The 12294-nt window shown below is 35.2% G+C and overlaps 1 long non-coding RNA gene across 2 annotated transcripts in view; it reads left to right on the top strand.

Annotated features, from left to right (window-relative positions):
• Positions 1–7090, top strand: part of LOC135794435 (uncharacterized) — a 49729-nt gene extending 42639 nt beyond the window's left edge. The window contains exons 3-4 of one of the 2 annotated variants that reach the window (XR_010548891.1): positions 4967–5264; positions 6752–7090. This is a non-coding gene — a long non-coding RNA (uncharacterized lncRNA). Of the gene's footprint in view, positions 1–4966; positions 5265–5340; positions 5486–6751 lie in introns of those variants that run through there. The other variant, XR_010548892.1, reaches the window with a different exon arrangement.
• The last annotated feature ends 5204 nt before the right edge of the window (positions 7091–12294 follow it).

Below are 12294 nucleotides of genomic sequence, written 5' to 3'. Positions count from 1 at the left end.
GTCTTTTCCACTTGTTACGGGGTTAGGTTTGAAGTTTCGTTCGTGAACTGTTTGTCGAGCCGGCGTTGAGAATTCAGACGCTCGTTTTGCTCCGACTGGTGTAACTTGACAACGGTCGCGTCGTGAGTTTTACGCGCCGCCGTCGTAGGCGATAACGGGGCGAACGGCCTTATACACCCCCGCAGGCTGAGTAAGTGTGTGCGTGTGTGTGAATTGCGGTGGGGGCGGCAAGACGAGAAAGTATCACGCCGCTCGAGCCGAAAACGCCGCCCGAATCAGATTTATCAAAGTTGAAACACAGCCGAAGCTCTCGGCTGCTGCAAGACCGAACATTTCGACGAGTGTTATTAATCAACTCGATTTTAAAATGACACAATATGCAAAACATCACATTCCGCATTTCCAACGTTTTAAATTTAGCACTCATTACATTTAAATATTGTGTAAATACACTCGAGTTAAATTTAATGTTTAGTATGCTTATTATCAAGGCGTAGGTGTAATAATTAAATTGTGATGCTTGCAGTGCATTCTAGAGAGACGTTTTGCCATTACGTTGATTATATTCGCGTCCAGTGTGCGCGCATACTTTTTATTTTTATTTCCCACTGCGCATCTGCAGTTTTCAGCACATTAAAACCGCGCACATCTGCACGCATTGTAGCGGCGGTGACAACTGGTGTGAAAAATGCGCTTTGCAAATATGCACGAATTAAACTCTTCAACGTCCCGCGCTACGACGCGAGTGTAAATAATAAAAATTTAATAGTCAGCAGCACACGTTTCGAATTATTATTTTAATCAGCGTAAAATATATCCGACAAAAACTTATTCTTTTAAACAAGTGTAAAAATACTCACAATGTTCAACAAAATGTAAAAACACCTTTTTTATTTGCTTCTATTTTATACCACTACATTACTTCTACGCTCAATAAATGTACGTCAAGTCAAACATTGACTCTTATTAGATTTTCTACTAGTGAACACTTAAAATCAGGTTCGTAAAACTTCCTGATGCATGAAGCCCAAAATACAATCCTATTTAGTTAGCGTTCCAATAGTTAAATGCACATGTTAGCAAAAGAGGCAAAAATATCCCTCGAAGGAAAAAAAGGGTTGCGCCACTGCTGCGGCTTCGATTCGCGTGGTTTTCGTAAAAGCAGCAGAAAAATGGAGGAAAAAGCGTTTAGAAGGATGTATTACGCGGGCGGTGCGAGCAAAAAGGATACGCTCTCGGGCGGATAAGGTAGAATGAAGAAAAGATGGCGCTTATCGCACATCCGCATCGCGCTCGCTTCGGTTTCGGGGCCGTGAAGTTTTTCGGCATGCGAGTTTTCGCTCAACCCGGATGTGAAACTCTCCGCGTTGTTAAAAACACATGCGCTGTATTTTACTCTACCTACAATAAACCCGCATCAGAAACAAAATATTCTAGCTTAAGAACAAATTGAATAAGATCAGAGTAATGTTTCTATGCGAATGCTTATTTTTGTAATCTCCGAGTGTGTTTTCCGGGATTTGTTTGTGCTAAAAGTGTGGAATTTGCTTTTTTTGCGACTGGGATTGGTTGATAGATACTCTGTTTTTGCTTTTCTTTGAGCATACATTTACAATGTGCTTTGTAGCGTTTTGTATGCCATTTCAGCCGTTTGCCGAAGCGTTTGAATCTATTTCCTTATGCGCTATTTATGTACTCCTCGGTTGCGACTGCATAAATAAGCGAGGTGCCATAGAACGACCGATTTTTCAACAAGTAACTGCGTTTTGCTGCTTTTTTTCGAAAACCACCGACGCTGTCGCTTTGAGGTGCTAGCAACGTTCAAGTGGCCACCTTTGAAATTCCAAATAGGAATAGGAAACGAGCATTCTCACGATGTTTGTCAGGTTTTAGCTTTTTTTCTCTTTTGCTGGAAAAACACTCATAACACAATGCGTTTGTAAAAAAACGAAAACATGAAAAGAAAAATTATATTTTTTTGTTTGATTTATGATTTTAGAACGTATAAAATTAATACCTGCAATTTTAGTACGATTATATCATTTTCGTCCTTCTTGGCAAGATCTAGAGGTATAGTAGGTAATATAATCAAAATAGTGCCGGAGGCTATGATAACATTTGTTCGATTTACGCGACAGATGTGCTTCAAGCGAACAAATAAAAGACATTAAAATTTATAGACTTCTATGAAACGCGTTTTAATGCTAGTTTGGCACACATAACCTAAATTCTTATCCTCTATATAAACCAAATCTAAAATTATTATTTAGATTTTGCACATGATTAAATAATTTCATGGAAGTTGACAGAAAACTATTTAACGTGAAATTTTGTAAATGCCATAAATGGAAAACTCATGTAAAACAAAATTTCGTATTTAAATTGCGACACCAATGAGCCTTTGAAAATCAAAAGCGTTTGAGCGCTGGACACGTCGGAGTTGAACAATGTCCGCCGCGGTGTGTTAATGATTCGCATGTTATTTGCATATTCAACGAGTATGGTTAGTTTCAACAATGAGCTGTTAGTTACAAAACAGGCAAACACAAAACAGACAAAATCACCGGCGACCATTCCAAACATTAAAATTAAAGTCAAACTTCAATTTAGGTTACGTAGAAATTCATTACAACTTGTGTAATGTTGGTCATCTACCATATTTTATAAGTAATTATAGATTAATTTAATTTGTAGAAGCTTCTTGGAATAAGATTCCGGCTGATAGTATTGTTTGGATTTTTGTTTACGCGTAATTCGGATTTTTCCTTTGTACTTTGACTCCAAGCCCCCGCATTGTGCGCGGGTTCAAATGTTCAAAGCTTTGGTGAATGTTTCATTGTCCCTTGAAATATTTAATCGCTACACAGCGTCTTGTTCGATCTTGGATGGGTTCAACGCGCCGCCTACAACGAGATGACTATCGTCAAACCTTTGCCGGGTTTAAACAACAAAGCAAAATTTTATAAAACCTTTTTCTCAGCATCAAAGCGGCTGTATTTCGAGGCACGTGTAATCTAAAAACAAAAATTATCTAATTTTAGTGGAAAATACAAAAATAAATTATGGAAATGTGATTTCAGATACACACATTCGCTTTCACTCACGTGTCACACATAAGAACCCTCTGATTCTCTTCGTGCGGCCCACAAAAAGTGCCTTTGCCAAAACGCAAAAAAATGCGACGCAAAAAACTCGTTAATTTTCCAATTTACATTTAACGTCAACTACACGGGCCGGCCGTTCAAAAGGCGCTCGCAAAATGCTATGGCAAAGTGGTACACAGACACACAGGACCCATTTTCCAACGCCAACTCAATTGGTCGATATCGATTCGGTTTTTTGACAGTATGAAAACGTTTAGATTTGAGACGATGCCGCCTCTGCACACTTTTAACGCAATTGTGACTTAATTACATGAAAATTCCAATTTAATCAATTTCAGCTTACGCAAATATAAATTCAACTCTACGTCGAAATATCGCGCACAGTTTCCATTTACTATTTGACTATTAGATTAAAATAGTCGTATCGATAGAAATTTACGGGATTAAATAAAGAGCGCGCGTGTAATGAGCGCGAATAATGAGAAAAGCGAATGAAGCCGTTCGCGTTTTCAGATTGGTGTGTTCATTGAGGTAAATTATTTTAATTAAAATTTAAAGTTGATTATAGGAAATCGCATTCGCCTAGTCGAACGAAGGCGGCGTATTCAACCGTGAAACTGACAGAGATAGACGGCAAGGTAAAGCAAGAAACAACGACGTCTGAAAGAAACGATACTCGGCAACGCGAAAGTGAACAAACGGTGTTCAGGGTCAGAGTGAACGATGGAATCGAAATTAGTTTTCATAGATTGCACGGCGCATGTTGGACGGAAAAGGGTAGCAGGACATCGCGATCGAGAAAGAAAAGTATAGTGCTGGGAAAGCAAATTATCGTCGAATTGCGTTGCTCTTTGATTAATTCTCACTTCACTAGCGCAGCCAACTTTAGACTACATTCTTGTTCGGGCGGTTCGGGATGTTCATTGTGAATTATCGAATGTTGGAAGTGCATTAAAGGTTAAAATTTTATTTGATTTCATTACTTTTCAAATGAGGTTAGGATGTTTCAACTCATTCAACGTATGCAACCAACATAACACGCACAGAAATAATTTTTTTGTAATAAAACCTTTGCTCCAGATATTAAGTAGGTTCATAATAATAAAAGAATGATATCTAAAAATATATTTTTTCTATAAAACTCTCAAACATGCTTCAACAATTAATTATTCCCAAAAGAAACGCAACTTCTTTGAATTTATCCTCCGAATTTTATTTTTAATTTGTTATTTGCACGATCATCGCGTTTTTTTTTTTCTGTTCTGACCCGCATCGGCTGATGAGTTTTAATTAACGTAATGTTCAATATCGACTCGTTAATTAGCATTTCAAAAATTCCCTCCATTGCGCTCGACGTCATCATCATCATCATTATTACCATAGGCCTGAGCGGCGATGGCGGTGGCGGCTCGCAACCGCACACAAAGCGCGTGGCTAAGTGTATAAGTGGCCGGCTAACTTTCGCGGTACGAGTTTTTTTCCTTTTCAATTTAAATTTCATTTTCACTTCAACTGCCAGAGCACAGCGCGCCCGCACCAAAACCTGCGCGCGGTTTTGACGATGGTTTGGTTTGGCTTGAGGGTGGAAGCAATTTCCATTCGCGATCGAGTGCAACTGCCAGCTTTTTTCCATCCGTGGCCCGAGGGGGAGCAATGTTTTATTATGAAAATTTAGCGTTAATTAACGAAGCACAACTTCCAATTAAAAATGCTTTAGTGATTTGACTTTGACTGTACTTTAACAATCATAAATATAAATAAATTAAAGTCCGCAAAGAATGGAAACAAATAAAACGTGAATTTTATTCAAATAAAACTTATAATTAACAGGGAATGTTACTTAATGTGTTTTTTTATTATAGGAGACACGAACAAAATTACTTAATCTATTCGCATTGATTTTCTAACAAAAGCGACGTCCCAGGATCGGATTGGAAGACAACTGATTGGTAGCGACGATTAATTTCTTATGCTCGGCGTACTTCAATTAAAGCGCTTTAATTAAAAGTGATTCTTCACTGTTCGATCGCAAAAACACATTAGAAACTAACGGCGTTTAATCGGCGTCGGTCCCTCTTATTGTTGATGCCAATTTGACTCCTTCAGAACGTGACAAAAACATTTGGTGTATTTCCAGCACGCAGAAGACGCGCGCCATAGGTAAGTACATATTAAATTTATGTAAAGCTGGTCGGATCGTTTAAGAACCAAAATCCATTTGCCATAATCCTTTGAGGTTAATCCCACCATCATCGTCAGCATCCCCAGCACGATACCATCATCGCCCACCGCTTTTCAACGCCGCCGCCTAGACTTAGACTATAAATGGGAGGCAGGCGCAAACGTTTGCAAGTCCGACGTTTAATGGACTGTGATGCGGTGGCGTTGTGACCACGATTGCGATGGCGGTTGAGGAACTAATAGCTTCTTCAAGGGGCGTCGTAATTTTCAACGTATTAAACAGCATACGAGTATATTCCACGTCGATTATCATAAAATGGGAAAACTTGTCTAAATGAATTAATATATTAAAAACTTTCATCCCCTGCTATTTTATACATTATAAAACTTATATTTTCGTAATTTAGTAATAAATTTTAAATTGAATGGATTCGTTGCAATATGAATAAGTTGAAATTATTCATGCGTTACAGTTATAGATTTTGCCTCGGTGCGTAGGTGCTGAAAGAGGTTTTGTAACAAGTGCTTCAATGGCCAAACCTGAGAGTGAGAACGGTATTGAAAAGGGTTGAAACTGTACCAACGAGCGTGTAAAGATTCATCGGTGTGAAATCGCCGATTTAATCGGGAATATGTATAGGTATACATCTCGGCAATATCAAATAAACTACTCATGATATGGAAAGCATGAAAATGATGTAGGAACAGATAATAAACTAATAAACTGTGCGATAACTAACGATATATTATAGGATATATGAAGAGCTATCTGAAATAGGTTAGGAAACACATAATCTTAAATATTTTAGTGTTTCCGTGGAGTTTTAGATAAAATTTGATATTTCAGTGAAGACTCGGTAGATGACTCGTGTTCTGGGCACCGAACGAGGGTGTCGGTAAAAGTGACTTGTGTTCAGGGCACCGTACAAGAGCAGCGGTAGAAGTGACTCGCGTTCACAGCGCGGTACGAGGGTAGCGGTAGAAGTGACTCGTGTTCAGGGCACCGTACTAAGATAACGGTAGAAGCGACTCGTGTTCAAGGCACCGTATGAGGGTAGCGGTAGAAGTGACTCGTATTCAAGGCACCGTACAAGAGAAGCGGTAAAAGTGACTCGTGTTCAAAGCACCGCATGAGGGTAGCGGTAGAAGTGACTTGTGTTCAGGGCACCGTAATCGTCAAAAAATGAAAAATTGCAATTTTAATCACTTTCAGTTGCGTTTTTTGACCTTTTACTCTTAGAAACATAATTATTTTATATTTTTGTCAGATAGAGAATTATCCAATCTTTCATAATCAGTAATTTGGTAGTTGCTATCTCTTTTAGTTTAGGAGATATGTTATTAATTAACGAAAATCGTCGATAAAAATTATACCAAATGCCATTACTTTTAAAACTGCTGGAACAACTTCAAGAACGCCATCAAAAGATCATAATACGAAATTCTGAAGTTATTTCTTGTTACAGTTATGGTTTGACATTCAATCGACTGACTCCTATGATGGATCCCCCTCGATGTGTGTGAACAATTCGGGGACGGGGATTTGGATGGCAGAGGTTGCTTTCAAACCTGTCTACGAAGATGTCCAGTTGAACATAAAATGGATGAAGACGTGCCGCATCTTTGTGAATAAATGACTAATGGTCCCCTCCAAATTGAAAAACAAATTTTCATGAGTAGTTGCCTATTTAGATTTTTAAAATGTAGGAATTGTTTTTTACGTATAAGGATAATTAATTGTTGTTACTTGAAGTGTTGATTAATTTGTTCGGGTGTTATTATATTTTATATTATAATTGACAGCATTTGATTGATTTATTATTTCAAATGTTACCTTTTCTCTCAATTACAGGAATCAAGTGCTGCTTATTTGAGTCGGGAACTAATAATTAAAATGCCCTGAAAAATGGTAATTAACTTAAATTTTGAGGCTTTTTTAGTAGAAAACACTAAAAGCAACTAAAAAGAAAACAACTAAATTTGTATTAACTTTTCTTTTGAATGAATAATGACGAAAAACAGACTCTAACCTAATTCTTAAAATTAATTTTGGACGATGAACAGGGCCGCACTATTTTCATAAAACATTTTAGCTTGAAGAACAGGGTCGCACTTAATTCGAAAAATTATTTCTGGTGGAGATAAATTAAAATTTTCAATTGCAATTATCTCAGAAACTAAAAGGGCTACTATAAAACGGGTTTCAGATTTTAAATACTTGAAGGATTCTCCATCTAATATTTATTTAACATTTTTCCTAACTTTAACCATTTTGGCTTTATTCTTATTTTTTATTAAAAATGTAAATAGGGCTTAATTATTCAATGATAGAAAAAATCATGCATTGATAATCAATATAAAATTAAGTTATCTATTAGAATCCGATATCAGAATTCAAAAATTCCAATTATTTCAAAAGTGGCATTTGCTGAAATAAAAGATTTCGTCATAAAAAAGACAAAACATTTCTTTTTTTGTATGTCGAATACAGTTTTTACTAAAATTGCAAATAGGGCCTGAATGGTTAATGTTAGCAAAAAAAGTTACTGAAATAAACGATGTAAAATTAAATTGTCTATTAGAATCTGAAAACAGAATTCAAAAATTCCAACTTTTAATTGTGAACATAAAAAACCGAAATTTATTATCTGATTATCTCGACAACTAAAAGGCCTAGATAAAAAAGAGCTTCATATTCTTGATCCTTGAAAAATTATCTACAGGATAGCATTCTTATTGAGAAATCATCAAAATGACACAAGAAATTTTTAAAGAAAAGAGTTTGTTATAAAAAAGGCAAAAGATTTCTCTTTTTTATGTTAAAAATTAGAAGTTGGAATTTTGAAATTCCGGTTCTGGATTCTGATAGACAATTTAATTTTACATTGTTTATTTCAGTAGCTTTTTTTGCTAACACTAACCATTTAGGCCCTATTTGCAATTTTGTTGAAAACAGTATTCGACATAAAAAAAGAGAAATGTTTTGCCTTTTTTATGACGAAATCTTTTTTCAGCAAATGCCACTTATGAAATAATTGGAATTTTTAAATTCTGTTTTCGGATTCTGAAAGTAGAATAAATTCTGAATCGGAAACCAGCAGCACAATTATGGATTAAGGCCCTATTGACATGTAAAAACCCATTTTCCTCCTTAAATTGCAAATAGGGCCTTGACGGTTAATGTTAGACAAAAATTTTGCTAAAATAATCGATGCAGAATTTAATTGTCCATCAGAATCCAAAATCAGATTTCAAAATTTCTTTAATTAGAGCTAATTAGATATATATCATTTATTGTTATTTATTTATGTGTTAATTTTGTGTACAAGTTGATCATGGAAGGAAATTTCACTTTGCCTGGAAAACAGGCCTTATATCTTGTACCAATGGAGCATATCACAACATCTTGTGCTCATATGATACTTAAGAGTTCCTTAACAGCTACGAATCTTCTCGACCCTTTCAACCTTCTTCAAGTGTTCTAAAAATGGCTTACAAATCGACATTATTTTCACATTTCAAAAAGTTAATACAACTAATTCACATTTTGGGACTAGAATCTGTGGCATTCATAGATGGCACTAGGATGCACTAAAAATCATAAAATCGAGTTATACGGCTCATTTTTTTGTTTATCGACAAACGTGGGCACGAGAATAGTTTTGTCTACAATGTTGTAATCTACGATTTGGTGTAAACAACGTTTTTAACGCGTGTGTCTCCTAGCGCCGCATCAACTTGCTGCATGCAGCGAAGTCTAGTTTAGTTTAGATCACAGGTAATGTGCCTATTGCAAATTCGCGCACAAGGTCGAGTCTTTGCGCACCTCTTGCTTTCTTATCATATACTATCCCGTCTTTGTTTACGCAGTTTCGGCATGCACTATCGGTGGATTGCAGCCAGTTTCGTGCCGGTTGCTGGTTAATCCAGTCGTGTTTTGAGAGACTTATATCGTTTATTCGGATTTCAATATTCTAAATTTGTGTTATCGAAGATCAATCGATTATTTATTTGTACTTTGCGACTATAATAATTTGTTTAGTGTTCGGAATTGCCGGTTTTTGATCGCGTTTGTTATGTATATTACAAGTCACGTGATAGTGGATTTGATAACATTCTTCACTCGACGTTGTGTTTGGTGTCTCCATGTTGATTCTCATCATTAACAAAGATCCATCAGGCTCGTGTAAGTATTTTTTAACTAAACAGTACAGATTGTTTATTTTGTGTTAATTGTTTATTATAACATAATTTAATTGTATGAAATATTTTTGTTTTAATTTATGTTTTCGTTTAGTTACAGCACTTCGTTGTCAGATTGTAGGCATTTAATTTCTTTATCATTTTCAAAGATAACTTTTGTAATTATCTCACGAATTGACCTTAAAAATTGCATTTTTGTGTTGCAAAGGATTAATTTCTGATGATTTTAGCGATTTTTTACCTGATTCATGCATTGCACAAAACCCATTCTTTCATCAGATAGTAAGTATTGAATTTCTTCTTAATTTTCATAGATTACTTTTGTAATTATCTCACGAATTGACCCAAAAAATTGCATTTTTGTGTTGCAAAGGACTAATTTTTTATAGTTTTAGGGATTTTGCACCAGATTATTGCATCGCACAAGAACCATTTTTCCACCAGATTGTAGGCATTTAATTTCTTTATCATTCTCATAAATAACTTTTGTAATTATCTCACGAGTTGACCCTAAAAATTGCATTTGTGTGTTCCAAAGGACTAATTTTTTATAGTTTTAGAGATTTTGCACCTGATCCATGCATGGCACAAAATCCATTCTTTCATCAGATTGTAAGTAGTAAATTTCTTTATCATTTTCATAGATAACTTCGGTGATTAACTCACGAATTGACTCGAAAAATTGAAGGCCTGGCAAATATTATCTACTTACTACCAGAATTTGAAAAATAATATGTACATTTATAAATATATAATATATTATCTATATAAATATGAATTGTTGTTCGTTAGTCGCACCAATAAACAATGAGCCAATAGCAACACCGCGTGGTCGTTTCAGAGCGCGCATTCAGTTCCATTCCGGTTGCCGAGCGAACCACGCGTGTTCATCGCGACTAGTTTTATTTCTCCCTATTATAAATTGATCGTAAATCGACTTATATTCAATAAGCAATCGACGACATTTATTAGAATTGCGCGTGAACGGAATTTCGCCAGATAATAAGCACGAGTGAACTACTGTCGGTCGTCGGAGATTATTTTTCGCGTGTGGATTATACTGCACTCGTGTTGGCCTGCATGTGCACGGCGTGCGTGCCGTCGGCTGTCGGTTATCGCCCAGAATAACTTTGATTTATGTTTAATTCGAATAAGTAGACCACGGATGTGCCCAGAGAAGAAGTTTACACTTACAACGGCCCTGGAGTTCCGAATACTCATCGCAGAAGAGTTGCAAATGTGCGCATATTGTAAGGCAAGTGTTCCGCGGTATTTAATAGTTGTTGATATTTTTCTATATAAAAACTGTTTTTATTTGTAAATGTTGCCAATAAAATAAATTTAATATAAATGAATATCTCATTCATATTTGTTTTTGGTATCCTCTTTGCCGTTTTCAGTATATGAGCGCTTCACACATATCGATATAGATATTATACGCGTGGAGCGAGTGCAACACAGCTAAGGCTTGTGTTGTTGTTTTTAAAAATATGATAAAAATAGAAACATAAATAGAAGAATCAAATATTAATGATAAAAACACTCGGTGGTCGAGTGGAGACGTGCCATTATTGATATTCTAAAAGTAAAAAGTGAAATTTACTTAAATATTTACTTAGTTGTTTGCTTATTGATGTACCTGGGACCTAAAATTGATATTTCTTATTTATTCTAAGTTATAATGCTAACAAAATTGGTATTTATTTGGCTGATTATTTATGTAATGTTATTTAACATCAGTCCTTCTCAAAGGACTTATAACTGAGTAAACCGATTAAAATATATACTATACTATAGTATAGTAGAGTCCAGTAAACATGAAATAATTTCATTGCTTATTTGTATGCTTGAAAACAGGACCAAGTTTGTTTATACTTTATTGTGCTCGAATAGCATGATCCTATCTATATATTAATTTGAGGAGAGAAATTTAAAAAAAAATTTCAAATTATAAAATTTCAGTTGCTGAACATAATGCTAAATATTATATTATTTTATAAAGTAAAATAAACCTATTAGATATTTTAAGTATTATTTATTATGAATTACAAATTGATTTTGACTTGGTGTAATAATATAAACTTGTATTTATCGCTGAGTGTGTGGATTTAAACAAATGCACTGATAACCAACTCACAAGTCACCTTCCTTTGTGCATTTGCTGCATCAGCACCCCGATACGAAGCAGGTTTGTACATATACAACGCGCTGTAGATTCTACAGACAGTTCAACCAAGTCCGTTTTTGAGGTCGGATAGTCCGGGTGTTATTGTCACGTTTACAATGATATTACTCGGTAAAGTGTACTCTGATACGGTTAATTGTTAAATGCAATTCAAACAAATGTTTATTTGCGAATACTAATGAACACAGGACGTCATGAAAGATTTGATAAATATAAAATATTATGTGCAAACTGATTAAACAAAAGACAACCATATTCCAGAAGAAAATCGATCGAATTCCAGTGCAACAAGGATCCAAATATTACAAACATGGATGAATTTTTGAGAATGGCACAAGAAATTGAACTCACAAACTAAATTATTTAATAGTATCTACTTTACGGTACGATAACCATTCTTTCATCAGATTGTAAGTATAGAATTTCTTTTCATTTAATTTTAATCATTTTCATTCTTCATTTTGTGTTGTTGTTGTTGTGATTGCAATTTTTAGCACTTTCGGTCGCGTTTATATATTATTTACCTCATGAAATTAAATTATTTGAAATTTCCATCAGATAGAGAATTTTTCAATTTACCATAATCTATCTTGCTTGATAATCTATCAACCTTTCGACCTT

Source organism: Atheta coriaria, unplaced genomic scaffold (assembly GCF_025399875.1).
Source record: "Atheta coriaria isolate IRGN ID8LTWV9N9 unplaced genomic scaffold, Caltech_Dcor_3.1 hic_scaffold_6_pilon, whole genome shotgun sequence".
NCBI classification, from domain to species: domain Eukaryota; kingdom Metazoa; phylum Arthropoda; class Insecta; order Coleoptera; family Staphylinidae; genus Dalotia; species Dalotia coriaria.
Note: the sequence above shows the minus strand (reverse complement) of the source record. Positions and strands in the feature narration are given on the sequence as shown.